The sequence below is a fragment of the Bos indicus x Bos taurus genome, chromosome 7, assembly GCF_003369695.1.
Source record: "Bos indicus x Bos taurus breed Angus x Brahman F1 hybrid chromosome 7, Bos_hybrid_MaternalHap_v2.0, whole genome shotgun sequence".
Lineage (NCBI taxonomy): Eukaryota > Metazoa > Chordata > Mammalia > Artiodactyla > Bovidae > Bos > Bos indicus x Bos taurus.
This window is the reverse complement of record NC_040082.1, coordinates 46609952-46621499: the sequence shown is the minus strand read 5'-3', so window position 1 is coordinate 46621499 and position 11548 is coordinate 46609952.

Here is an 11548-nt window from a genome sequence, read left to right as displayed (position 1 = left end):
TTGTTAAAGAGACTGTCTATTCTCTATTATATATTTTGCCTCCTTTGTCAAAGATAAGGTGTCCATAGATGTGTGGATTTATCTCTGGACTTTCTATTTTGTTCCATTGATCTATATTTCTGTCTTTGTGCCAGTACTATACTGTTTTGATGACTGTAGCTTTGTAATATAGTCTGAAGCCAGGATTGTTGATTTCTCCATAAAACTGGAATTGTAAAAGATGTCTATTTCATTTCAAATAACAACAAATCCATTTCATGTTAACATAAATAACATATTTTATGAAAATGTTTATTATCATAAAATATTTTTATTTATTCCAAAATAAAGTTAGTGAGAAGAGTGGCATTGTTTCATGTTAAAAAAAAAAAAAAAACTCTGTGTTAGTGCTCAGTCATGTCCGACTCTTTGTAATCACATGGACAAAGGAGCTCACCAGGCTCCTCTGTCCATGGAATTCTCCAGGCAAGAAAGAATACTGGAAACAAATCTCTGACATCTGGCTTAATAAAACACAGCTGGATTCTTACATATGTTTCTGTATGTAATTTGTATCGTATATCATGTAACCTCTGGGAAACTCCACTGTACACTTGTGAAAGATCAAGAGTGTCAAAAGCAAATAATGTCTTAGTACTATAATGAAAAGTGTATTGATCTTTTAGATTCTTCTAAAAGGTTCTTGGGAGTCCCCAGCTCTACATTTTCTACATCCACATTTACTGCTTTTGTAAAAAATAAAAACAAAGAAAAACAAAGAAAAAAATTAAAGACCTTAATGTATGATTCAGCTCTAACCAACCTCAGGAGGAACCTGAGAAAATGACTTGATTTTCTAAATTCTTATTTTTTTCAGCTAAAAGAATAGATATGTGCTCAACATCTATTATTCTTAGGAACTTTAGTGGATAAAACATATTTAAACCTCAGTACAGTGCCTGGCATGGGTGCTAAATGCTAGTGATCATTATCCTCATCCTCATTGTTGGTGTCCGATTACCTTTGTCCATTGAACAAATGAGTGAAACCAATCAATGAATGAGACCCACACCATCACTACAAGAGGACTGGCCCAGCCTTCATTTTCCCGGCAGGGCAGTCATGCTCAGTACTCTTAGTAGCTGCTAAGGATGTACAGGCCAGGCTGGCCATGGTAGGATGACAAGTGACGGTGATGTAAGGACAGGCCGCTAAGTGCTGAAAGGCACAACCACCTGCCTCCTCTCTCCCAGCCACAGCAAGACAGCGCACATCAGGGAGGTGATGCTGTTAGCCAAGTTAAGCAACCTGAAATCAGGTGTTTGTCAAAAGCAGAAGTTGAAAAGGTGTTATATACGACAAAGACAGATACAGGCAAATGGAAATTTACCCTAGTGGGTTCTTATTAAAGCAATCTTAAAACTGTCTTGTTTCTTTCCCCAAATGATTGAGTCTAGTTGATGGGCATGGACTTAGTTTCCCAGATACATGGAAATAATAGCCTCCCTTGAGTTTAAATCAGAAACTAATGAGAGTTTGACAGAGAAAAAAGTCTATTTTAATGGCAGAAAGTAGAAGGGGTCCCTTTTATAAATGTAATCTTTAAAAAACTGGTTGTCCTCATTATGATGGAGACGAGGAGATTTCATTAGTAATAAATTAATTCTTGTAGGTATAATAGTAGTAGTAGTAATGGCAGAAGTAGCTATAATGATATAAACACGTGGAATAAATTTGAATACTCTCTCCCTTTACTAGCAGCCTGGATTGTCAAGTTACCTTGTAGTTGTTATTGGATATATTTTACAGAGTAGAGAACTCTGACCAGATTGTTGCCAAAACTCGTACAACTGGCCCATAACGTGCTCAGCTTAGAATCCAGGATGGCTGACAACCAGCTTCTCCACATTTTCCTCCTTTAAATAAGGTTTCTAGATCATGTATTCTCCTGCTGCTTTTCTCTGAACATGTACTCACTTACCTTTACATCAGTAAAAATATGAAAACACACGCCACAGACGAAATACCTTAGAGCTGTCCCCCATGCTTCAACTTCACAGGCAATTTCCCAATATTCACTTTGGTAGCTCATGAATTTCAAAATCAATTTGCCCAAAACACTTACCATCTTCCTCTCCCTAAACACACCCCCTCCTCCAGTGTTCCCACTGTTAGTGCATAGCATCACAATTTAATTCCTCCAGTGATTCAGATCTGAATTCTAGAAATCAGCCCCCTTTTCCTATTTTCCTATGAAGGAGTGCTATAAACCACTCCTTCAGTATCCAATCCAGTCAGTCCATCTCATTGGCTTCCTCATTTTTGCTCCACCACACTACTAATGTGTCTTAGGCCACCTTTCTCTCACCCTTCCAGCCTTTAGCCTTGAATCCCTCCAGTCTATCTCCCACTGGTCCTCGGCAATTCTCTTCCCTGTGCGTCAGTTGTTGAACTATCAGAAGCGTTGGCACAACTGATTGTTTCCACCTTCTTGAAACCCTTTCTCTTTCTTAACTTTTAGGTCACCAGTATCAATTTTCCTCCTACATTTTCTGACCAAACTCTCTCAGTTTTCCTTTGCTGGCTGTTTTGCTTCACCTAGATGTCTACTGACAGTTATTCCCTGGGAGAGATATCTTCCAACCATATTAAATATTTAAATTTTAAGTGCATTTATATGGTGATAACACCCACATCGACATCTGTAGCCTGGACATACCATGTGAACTCCAGAACCAAGAGTCTATCTGTCCCCATGTCATCCTTAGATGCTTAAGAGACATTGCAAATTTAATATGTCCAAAATCAAACCTCAGATGCCCCTTTCTGGACACAACTGCTCCTCCTGCAGTCTTCCCTCACTCAGTCAATGGATAAGCCACTCTTTGAGTTGTTCAGACTCATTTTACCCAGACTGGCCTCCCCACTATTTCTCAAACAGGTCAAGCACACACTTGTCACAGGGTCTGTGTACCTGCCATTCCTTCTATCTGAACCACTGTTCCTCTAGATTTTGTCTCATTCCTCCACTTACCTTAGCTTGCTGATCAAATGTCTTATCAACACAACTTTCTGACCACTCTGTAGAAAATTACTGTCCTTACCACCATTCCCCATTCCCTATTTTGAATTTCTCCATACAGTATTTCTAACTATCTGAAAGTCTTTATGTTTCTTATAGATTCTTTTTCTCTCTTCTTCTACAAGACTTTAAGTTCTGTTAAGGGAGGAACTTTGTCTATTTTGATAGCAATTGGATCAGGCTTTGTATAATAAGATATGGCAGCCACTCAAATACTTGTTAGATAGACAGATGGATGGATGAATAGCCCATGTTTTCCACAGCACTGTAATTTATATATCTGCCAGAACATTTATGCTGTATTATAATTATTGGTTAATTTTTTTCTGTCATCAGCAAACTGCAATTTCTGAAGAGAAGAGCCATGTTTTAATCATAACATTTTTATGCCTAAAATAGTACGTGATACATATTAGGTATATATGTTTGTTTATTTGAAGAAAACAAATTAGGGGGAAAGAAAGACATATTTCATGGAGTAACTGGGATTTATCTCTTCCTTTTACTTGAGAAATATACTCTTTCTATAACCTAAAATGACTTTACTGTTTTAAAAAGCAATTAAAAAATGTATTACCTCCAGGATCCAGAAGTTTATAGGGTAATGAATGAATATGCTAATAAACAATGCCTATGAATGACAGCTGTAAGCCTCAGATAGAGACAGACATGGAAATCTAAATATACTGCCTTCTCAATCTGCACTGTGTAACATAAGCACGTTATGAAATATTAATGACAAAAGCCATATTTGGGTCCAGCTTCCTTCATTTATAGATAGCGAAAGTGAGACCAGGAGAGTCACCCTTCCATCACAGAGCAAATAAGAGACATTGGCAGTCAGAATACAAAACTATTCTCTGAATTTCAGTTTCATTTTTCCTAACACTTCAGAGCCTCATCTCTTCTCCACATTCGATACATCTTTAACAAATGTTTGTACCTGTCTCTGGATTGATATGACCCTATACTTAATAAAATGATGAAGAAAACATATTCCCAAACTCAAAGTTGGGGTGGAAGGTTGCCTGTTATAAGCATCAACTTACCAATTAGGAAATGAGGAAGGTTGGACCATAAAAGATGCTAAGCTGTTATGGAAATTAATGTCAGCATATAACCATATAAATGTAGCCCAAACTATCCAGTTAATTGACCTTGAAGGCCTTGGTACTCACATTTGCCCTTGACTACAGCTGTAAGATTAGAGTGGCTCTGGGCTGAGGTTGCTATCTTCTCTACCCAAAGAACAAGATCTGCTGCTGAAAGACCAGGAGGTATTTCTAGATTTAGACCCATGAATTGTTACAATATACCCAGCTGGATCATTCATCCTAAAAGGAAACTATCCCCTATTAACATTTTAATAACTTGTTTCTTCTTCAGGATCCCTGTCTTATTAGAAAAGCATTATCATTCACCCAGTTAATCAACCCAGAAACACAGAAATCAACTGTGATTCTCCACTCTTCCTCCCGCTACCCACCCTTACCCTCACATCCAATCAACCACCAAGTCCCTGGCTTCCACTGCAAATCCTATGAGTGCTTTAGGACCTTCCACAACAATGCTCCCTCCTCAAGGCTCGTGCCCTCTTATTCATTGCATTCAGACTGATAATTCTAAAATGTCTCTCTTATCATAGCATTCTCCTGCTCAATAATCTTCAAGAGATTGCTGTTACCCTAACAACAAAGATCAAACTTACAAGTATAATTTGGCATCTGTATTTTTTCTTCTCACACACACACAGATCCCCATAATCCCTTCTTGCCTAGACAACAAACATTTACTCATCTTTCATTTCTGTGCTGTGTAAGTGCTCGCCTAACACCTTCAATTACCCTCATCAGACATGTAGTTTTATAAACTCTTGTGATTTCTCTCTCTCTCTCTCTCGATTTTAAGTCCATAAAGGCAGGACCACCTGCTTACCCTTCACTGTATTCCCAGCATATAGAACAGTTTCCTAGAGGGTAAGTAAGCAACAAGAGTTCTTGGATGAATGAGACGGTGGGGTAGAGAAGCCAATTGATAAAAATTATGCAGGAAGATTAAATCATGAAGAACATCCTGCCATAGAAGGTTACTTCTAAAGCCCCTTGAGTGATAAATACCAATTTCTCCTAGAGTGCAATATATATATTTTTTTTTTCTACTTGGCTGTGTTGGGTCTTAGCTGCAGCACATGGGATCTTTGTTGAGTCATGTGGGGTCTTTCATTTCAATGCAGATTCACTTGTGGCGCATGGGCTCCAGAGCACACAGGCTCAGTAGCTGTGGTGCCTGGGCTTAGTTGCCCCATTGGACATGGGATCTTAGTTCCCCAACCGGGGATCTAACCCACATCTCTTCCATTTGAAGGTAGATTCATAACCACTGGACCATCTGGGAAGTCCCTCTACTTTCCCTTTTATATGGCCACCAAAGGAAGAGCCACTGATCCTCCTTAGCATGTCCTGTCTATTGCTGGGTCACATGGATGACATGGAGAGAAAGAATCAAGAATTAATGACAGACTAATGAGGCAGCAAAGAATCAGCACACAGGATGTGTGGCCATCAGGGAATACCCGGTACCTGTGGACTGAAAGCAACCAGAATTGTGCCTCAGAAGCATTCAGGGTCAAGGCTACATATAAGGTCTCAGGGTCTAAGGCAGTGATGACAAGACAGGCACACAGATAGGCAGTTTGGCTGGGCCAACGGCCACACAACCTGAGGGCAGGAATAACAATCCTCTGGGGCTAAAGAATAATTTATACAAAACTCACAGAAACTGTGGCCAGAACAGGTCCAGGAAGTCTGTGGGAAGCATCTGCTGCCTGAGGGCGTCCAATGCCCTTTAAGAGATTTACACCTGATCCTCTCCCTTTGGTTCTGACTACTCATCAGCTTTTTCTGCTCTTTGTTAAGCTGGTCTCATGAACCACTGGCATTTGATAAATGTTCATGTGCTGCACAGATGAAAGAATTCATAAGGAACATGTGGACAACTCAGTTCTGGAAGGTGTCTTCCTGTTAACAGTTTCCCATGACACTGAACAGGAGTCTTGGCAACAGAGACCCTGATGTCAATCAAGCCTAAAAAGGAGACACAGATGGATCTTTTAAAGAAGTACTTGCAAGAAGAAAAATTTGGTTCTCTAAAAGTAACAGTACAAAGAAAGGAAGGAAGAAAGAAGGAAAGAAAAAAAGAAATAGTGGCCACTGTGGAAAACAGTATGGCAGCTTCTCAAAAAATCTGAAAATGGAACCACCACATGTGCGTGCATGCTCAGTCATGTCCGACTCTGTGCAGTCCCAGAGACTGCAGCTCACCAGGTTCCTCTGTCCATGGGATTTCCCAGGCAAGAATACTGGAGTGGGTTGCCATTTCCTTCTCCAATATGACCTACCGATTCCATTCCTAGATATATAGCTGAAAAAAAAACAAAACAAACCACCAATTTGAAAGTATACATACACCCTAGTTTTCATAGCAGCATTATTTACAATTGCCAAGGCAAGAAAGCAACCTAAGTGTCCATCAATATATGAATGGGTAGTAAGGTGTGGTACACACACACACACACACACACACAATGGAATACTACTCAGCCATAAAAAAGAATGAATTTTTGCCATTTTCAGCAATAAGGATGGACCTAAAAGAGTATTACGCTAAGTGAAATAAGTCAGAAAGACTTATCAAATATTGTATGTTATTGCTTTTATGAGGAATCTAAAAAATACAACAAAGTAGTAAATGTAATAAGACAGAAGTAGACTCATAGATGTAGAGAACAAACTGGTGGTTACCAGTAAGGAGCAGGAGAGGGGAAATATAGGGGTGGGGGAGTGAGAGGTACAAACTGCTGGGCCTAAGACAGGCTACAGGGATACATTTTATATCACAAGAAGTATAGGCAATATTTTGTAATAACTGTAAAATAAGTGTAACTTTTGAAAAATTATATAAAAATTTTAAAACTGTTTTTTAAAAGGAATAAATAGAATACACACTTAAGACTATGAGATAGTTATTGTATATTTAATTTTATTATTTATACAAATGCTTGTGTATAAAGTGTTTCTATAAACTTTTGAAATGTTTACTACATGCCTGACACTATGCTAAATGCTTTCATACATTGCTCCATTTAATTTATATTGCAACTTTATTAAAATCTGCATTTAAAGGATGAAAAAACTGGGATACACAGAACATAACTCACTCAAGGCACAAAACCAGGAAATAACAGAATTGGGGCTTGAAGCCTGTGTCTCTACCACAGAGCTCAAGTGCTGCCACTTCTCCCCTGTCCTTCATTCCCTTCATTTGAGGTTCTCTGTCTAGGCCAGTTCAGGGATAAACCCTCTGTTCATTAAGCAGGCATCTCTCAGTTCTCAGGAGTTCCTAGAAGGCAGATTCTTTCTGTCCATTTACATTTATAGCTTCAGCCCAGAAAGTTCCTGGTTACAGCACATGTTTTGTTAAGAACTCTAGCATCGCATCCCTAAGTACCCAACTTCAGTTGCCTACATATGATGTGTGAAATAGGAATGCCGCACAGTCGCAGAGGGCTAATGGGGGTAGTGAGACAACCGTCACACATGCTTGGAGTCTGGGGAGAAATGCCAACTCTGGAAAGAGGGCTTTTACTTTGTTTGTTCATTTTTTGTGGGAATGTGTGTTTGTCAATAATGGCTTAAAAGTACCTGAGGGAAGTGTTAGTGCTAGACGGAGCTCGAGCTCCCTGCCCACCAGTTGGGCTGGGTTTTGCCACCTCCCTTCCTCCCACAGAAGATGTAACTCTGTGAAGAGGGAGGCTGCCACGTTTAAAATAGAAAGCCATGAGTATCTTAGGCTCCTGACCCCGGGCAGCAGGTGGGTGAGTAGCAGCAATAATGAATTATGAGAAATCACAACTCACTATCATCATGCAGACTACTCAGTCTCTACATCATCTTAGGCAAAGACAGTAAGTGACTCAGAACCCCTTTAGGACCAGTCTGGTACAGTTTTCTCCAGAGCCAACTACCTTTGCTTGAGTTAAAAAAATAAATTCATAAAGCAAGCAAAATGATCTTGTCCAATTTTGGAAGAATATACTGAAGTCTGTAAAGAGTATGGGACTTGGGAGTTAGTGGTGGAACAATTGCCTTTAGGATTAAAGTCCAAATTTTAGGGCTCCTCCTTGATCTTCCATGCTCATTTCTCACTATTGTCCTAACTCACCAAATTCCACCTTTTGTCACCTTGATGTTGTACTTCCCAATTGTTTCACAACATAGAGAATAACAATATTTGTAAGACCCAGTGGGAGAAATATACAACACCTGTTGTGTCCAGAGAATGAAGACTAGGGTCCCAGTCCACCCGCCCCCTCCTCTGGCTATGGGTGGGCCTTGACTCTAACGCCCCAGGCTTTCCCTGTCCATGCTGTCCCTCTCCTAGTTAGCTCATACTTATCCTTCATTGACCAGCTGAAGAAACTTGCAGTTATCCCTGAACCACTGCATCATCAGAACCCTTTGACATATGCTCCTGGAGAACTTAACTGCCTCTCTGCAGGGCCCTACTCAACATGCAAACACAACATTATGTGCCTGTATGAATATTTGATCAATATCTATTAATACCTTTCAGTAATGGAATAGGCTGACAAATGATGAAACCAAAAATCGTCTCTCTTTCTTGTTCATGATTAACCTCTAGCCATCAGCACAGTATTTATTTTAAGTATATCCTTTCATAATAGGTTCTCATTAAATATCTATTGTCTAAATGGTTGGAGCTCAAGTCCCAAGACTGTAGAGGAGTACTTTGCCCTGATAGGCCTCTTTCTAATCATGTTTATTAAATTTATTTAATCACTATATTTTTTTCTCTAGGTAAAATATGGTTATTTTTTGCAGATGTAGAATTTTCCAGAGCACACTTTGGGAAAGGCTAAGAAAGAGTACAGAGGCAGGTGTCAGCAACACTAGATTCTCTGCCAATGACTTTCTGCAGTACCTCAGGGAAGTCTTAGACCCTCCCTGTCCTTCAGTGGTCTCATCTGTCAACAAGTTGGTCTTTTCCAACTCTACTAGTCTATCATTTCTATGTTATAGCACCTTTCATGCCCTTTGCTCCAATTTGATGTCTTATCTCCCTGATATGCAGTATCTAGGTATTTCCTTCTGAATGTGCCAGTGGGCCTGTCTGTCCCAGTATCACCTAGATTCCTCGCCCTTTCCAAATCTGACTTTTTCCATTTACTTGGAGATTTAGATTTCTCCTTTAGTGACTGCATTCAACTCCTTCCTATTTAGCTTTAGGGGCAGCTGGTGACTGGGTGAGTTACTCTGCACAGGGAACCATTATTGCAATAAGTGTTCAGCTTTCTTCATCCAAACTGGAATAGCTCAAGTGCCACAGCAAGGTCAGTGGATAAAATATTTTGGATCAGGGAAGATTTTTCAGTGATTCAAGTGGTGTTTCACGCAGGCCCCTATCTATACACAAGGTTGATGCTGAAAAGAGGCATAATTATAAGTGAATTAACAAAATCCAGTTTGTGTATAGCTCTGTGAGTCTTTGTAGTCAAAACAGAAACTCTGCTGTTTCCCCAAGGGTAGGAAGGCTTCCAGTGGGCAGGCCTGCTGAGTCAGCATAAGATGGATTGGGCAAAGCCTAAAGGACACTGCAAAGGGGAAGATATATGCCAATCTGGTTCGGAACACATAGCGGGATCATCAAGAACACTGTAGCTAAGAGGAGAGGAGGGATCTGAGCCAGATGCCTCACAGCTGGAAGTGAAAGTGCTGTTCATTGCTCTAATGTCATAAAACAAATGTGACACAGGAGTGGAAATTCACCAGCCTCCAGATGGTACAAGTGCCCTTGTACCACCACTGAGCTTATGTTAGGTAGTCTCAAGTGAAAGCCCCTCTGGGGTTCAATGAATTGAAAAGCAGCCTCCTCAAGCATCCTACCAGAAGCAAAGTCTTATAGGATCCAAGGGACCTCTCAGCCTCATAGAAATAAATGAAGGCCCCAGATCCACCTCTGTGAGCCCCCTAAAGACCCTAGCCTCATGACTCTTTGGATTTCAGAGAACAATCAAGTCCAAGATCCACCCTCACTGACTCTCCCTCTGTAGGACAAGCTGGCCATCTAGCTCTGTAAAATGTCACAAAGTAAATACTTAAAGCTTTGCAGGTCATATTCCCTGTCTTGCAACTACTCAACTCTGCCATTGTAGTATAGTGGTAGCCACAGGAGATATATAAATAAACATGGCAGTGTTCCAATAAAACTTTATTGACAAAGGTAGGCAATAATATGAATTTGATCCATCAATTGAAGTTTACTAACCCCTGCTCTCCAGCTGTTCCAGCAACCAATACTACCCCTTCTTCTGATTTGCTCAAACCTAGTATTCCAGTTGGCAAGGTCGCCGAAGTCCCCAGATTCAAAGAGTTGGATTGCCTTCCCTATGCCCATAAGTCATTTATTTCCACCTAACCTTCTTCCCCCAGCAAAACTTCACTGGGCACAGATCTGTGGGTTTAGTCACATATGTTTTTAATGTCAGGAAGTCAGATAGCAGGAATAAAGACTAAGGGACAAGAGAGACTAGACTAACCAGCAGATAATCAATGGTTTGAATATCTCTACAATGATTACTTGGAGAGGGCAACGGCAACCCACTCCAGTACTTAGGCCTGGAGAATCCCGTGGAGGGAGGAGCCTGGTAGGCTCTAGTCCATGGGGTCACTAAGAGTCGGACATAACTGAGGGACTTCACTTTCACTTTTCACTTTTGTGCATTGGAGAAGGAAATGGCAACCCACTCCAGTGTTCTTGCCTGGAGAATCCCAGGGACAGAGGAGCCTGGTGGGCTGCCGTCTATGAGGTCGCACAGAGTCGGACATGACTGACGTGACTTAGCAGCAGCAGCACAATGATTACTACTGAGGAAACTGTACTCAGGAGTCTTACTCCTTAGCTTTCTGTCTTATACTATGGGTTAATAATCAAGGCTAGATGATTGCAACTAAGGGGAATTACTGGCTGATTTCACTGACCAAAATTTTAAATAAAAATCACAAATCAAAGAACAGAATAATATGCAGTATCTTGGAACTCAAGTCAGAAGACTAGAGACCCAGGCATGGGGATGACTATTTTTCTGATGTCTTTAAATTAGTGGTTAACCTCTCAGATCAATTCCTCTCACTACTAGACTGAAGTAACACTTTTTCTGATACATCTTGTCAGCTTCCCAAAAAAAATCCTCTTAGATAAAAACCAAACTCCTTGCTTACCTCTCCAGTCTTACCTCTTACAACTCTCCCTTCATATTCAAACCTGTACCCATGGGAGAAAGACACATGTCCCTACTCACAGACCTGCAGATAGATTCTCCCTCTCAGTAGATGTCAACTATGCCCCACCCCTACTCTCCTTACCTCTCAATGTTGTTTATTTCCGGTCCCTCTTTAGATGTCCAGACCC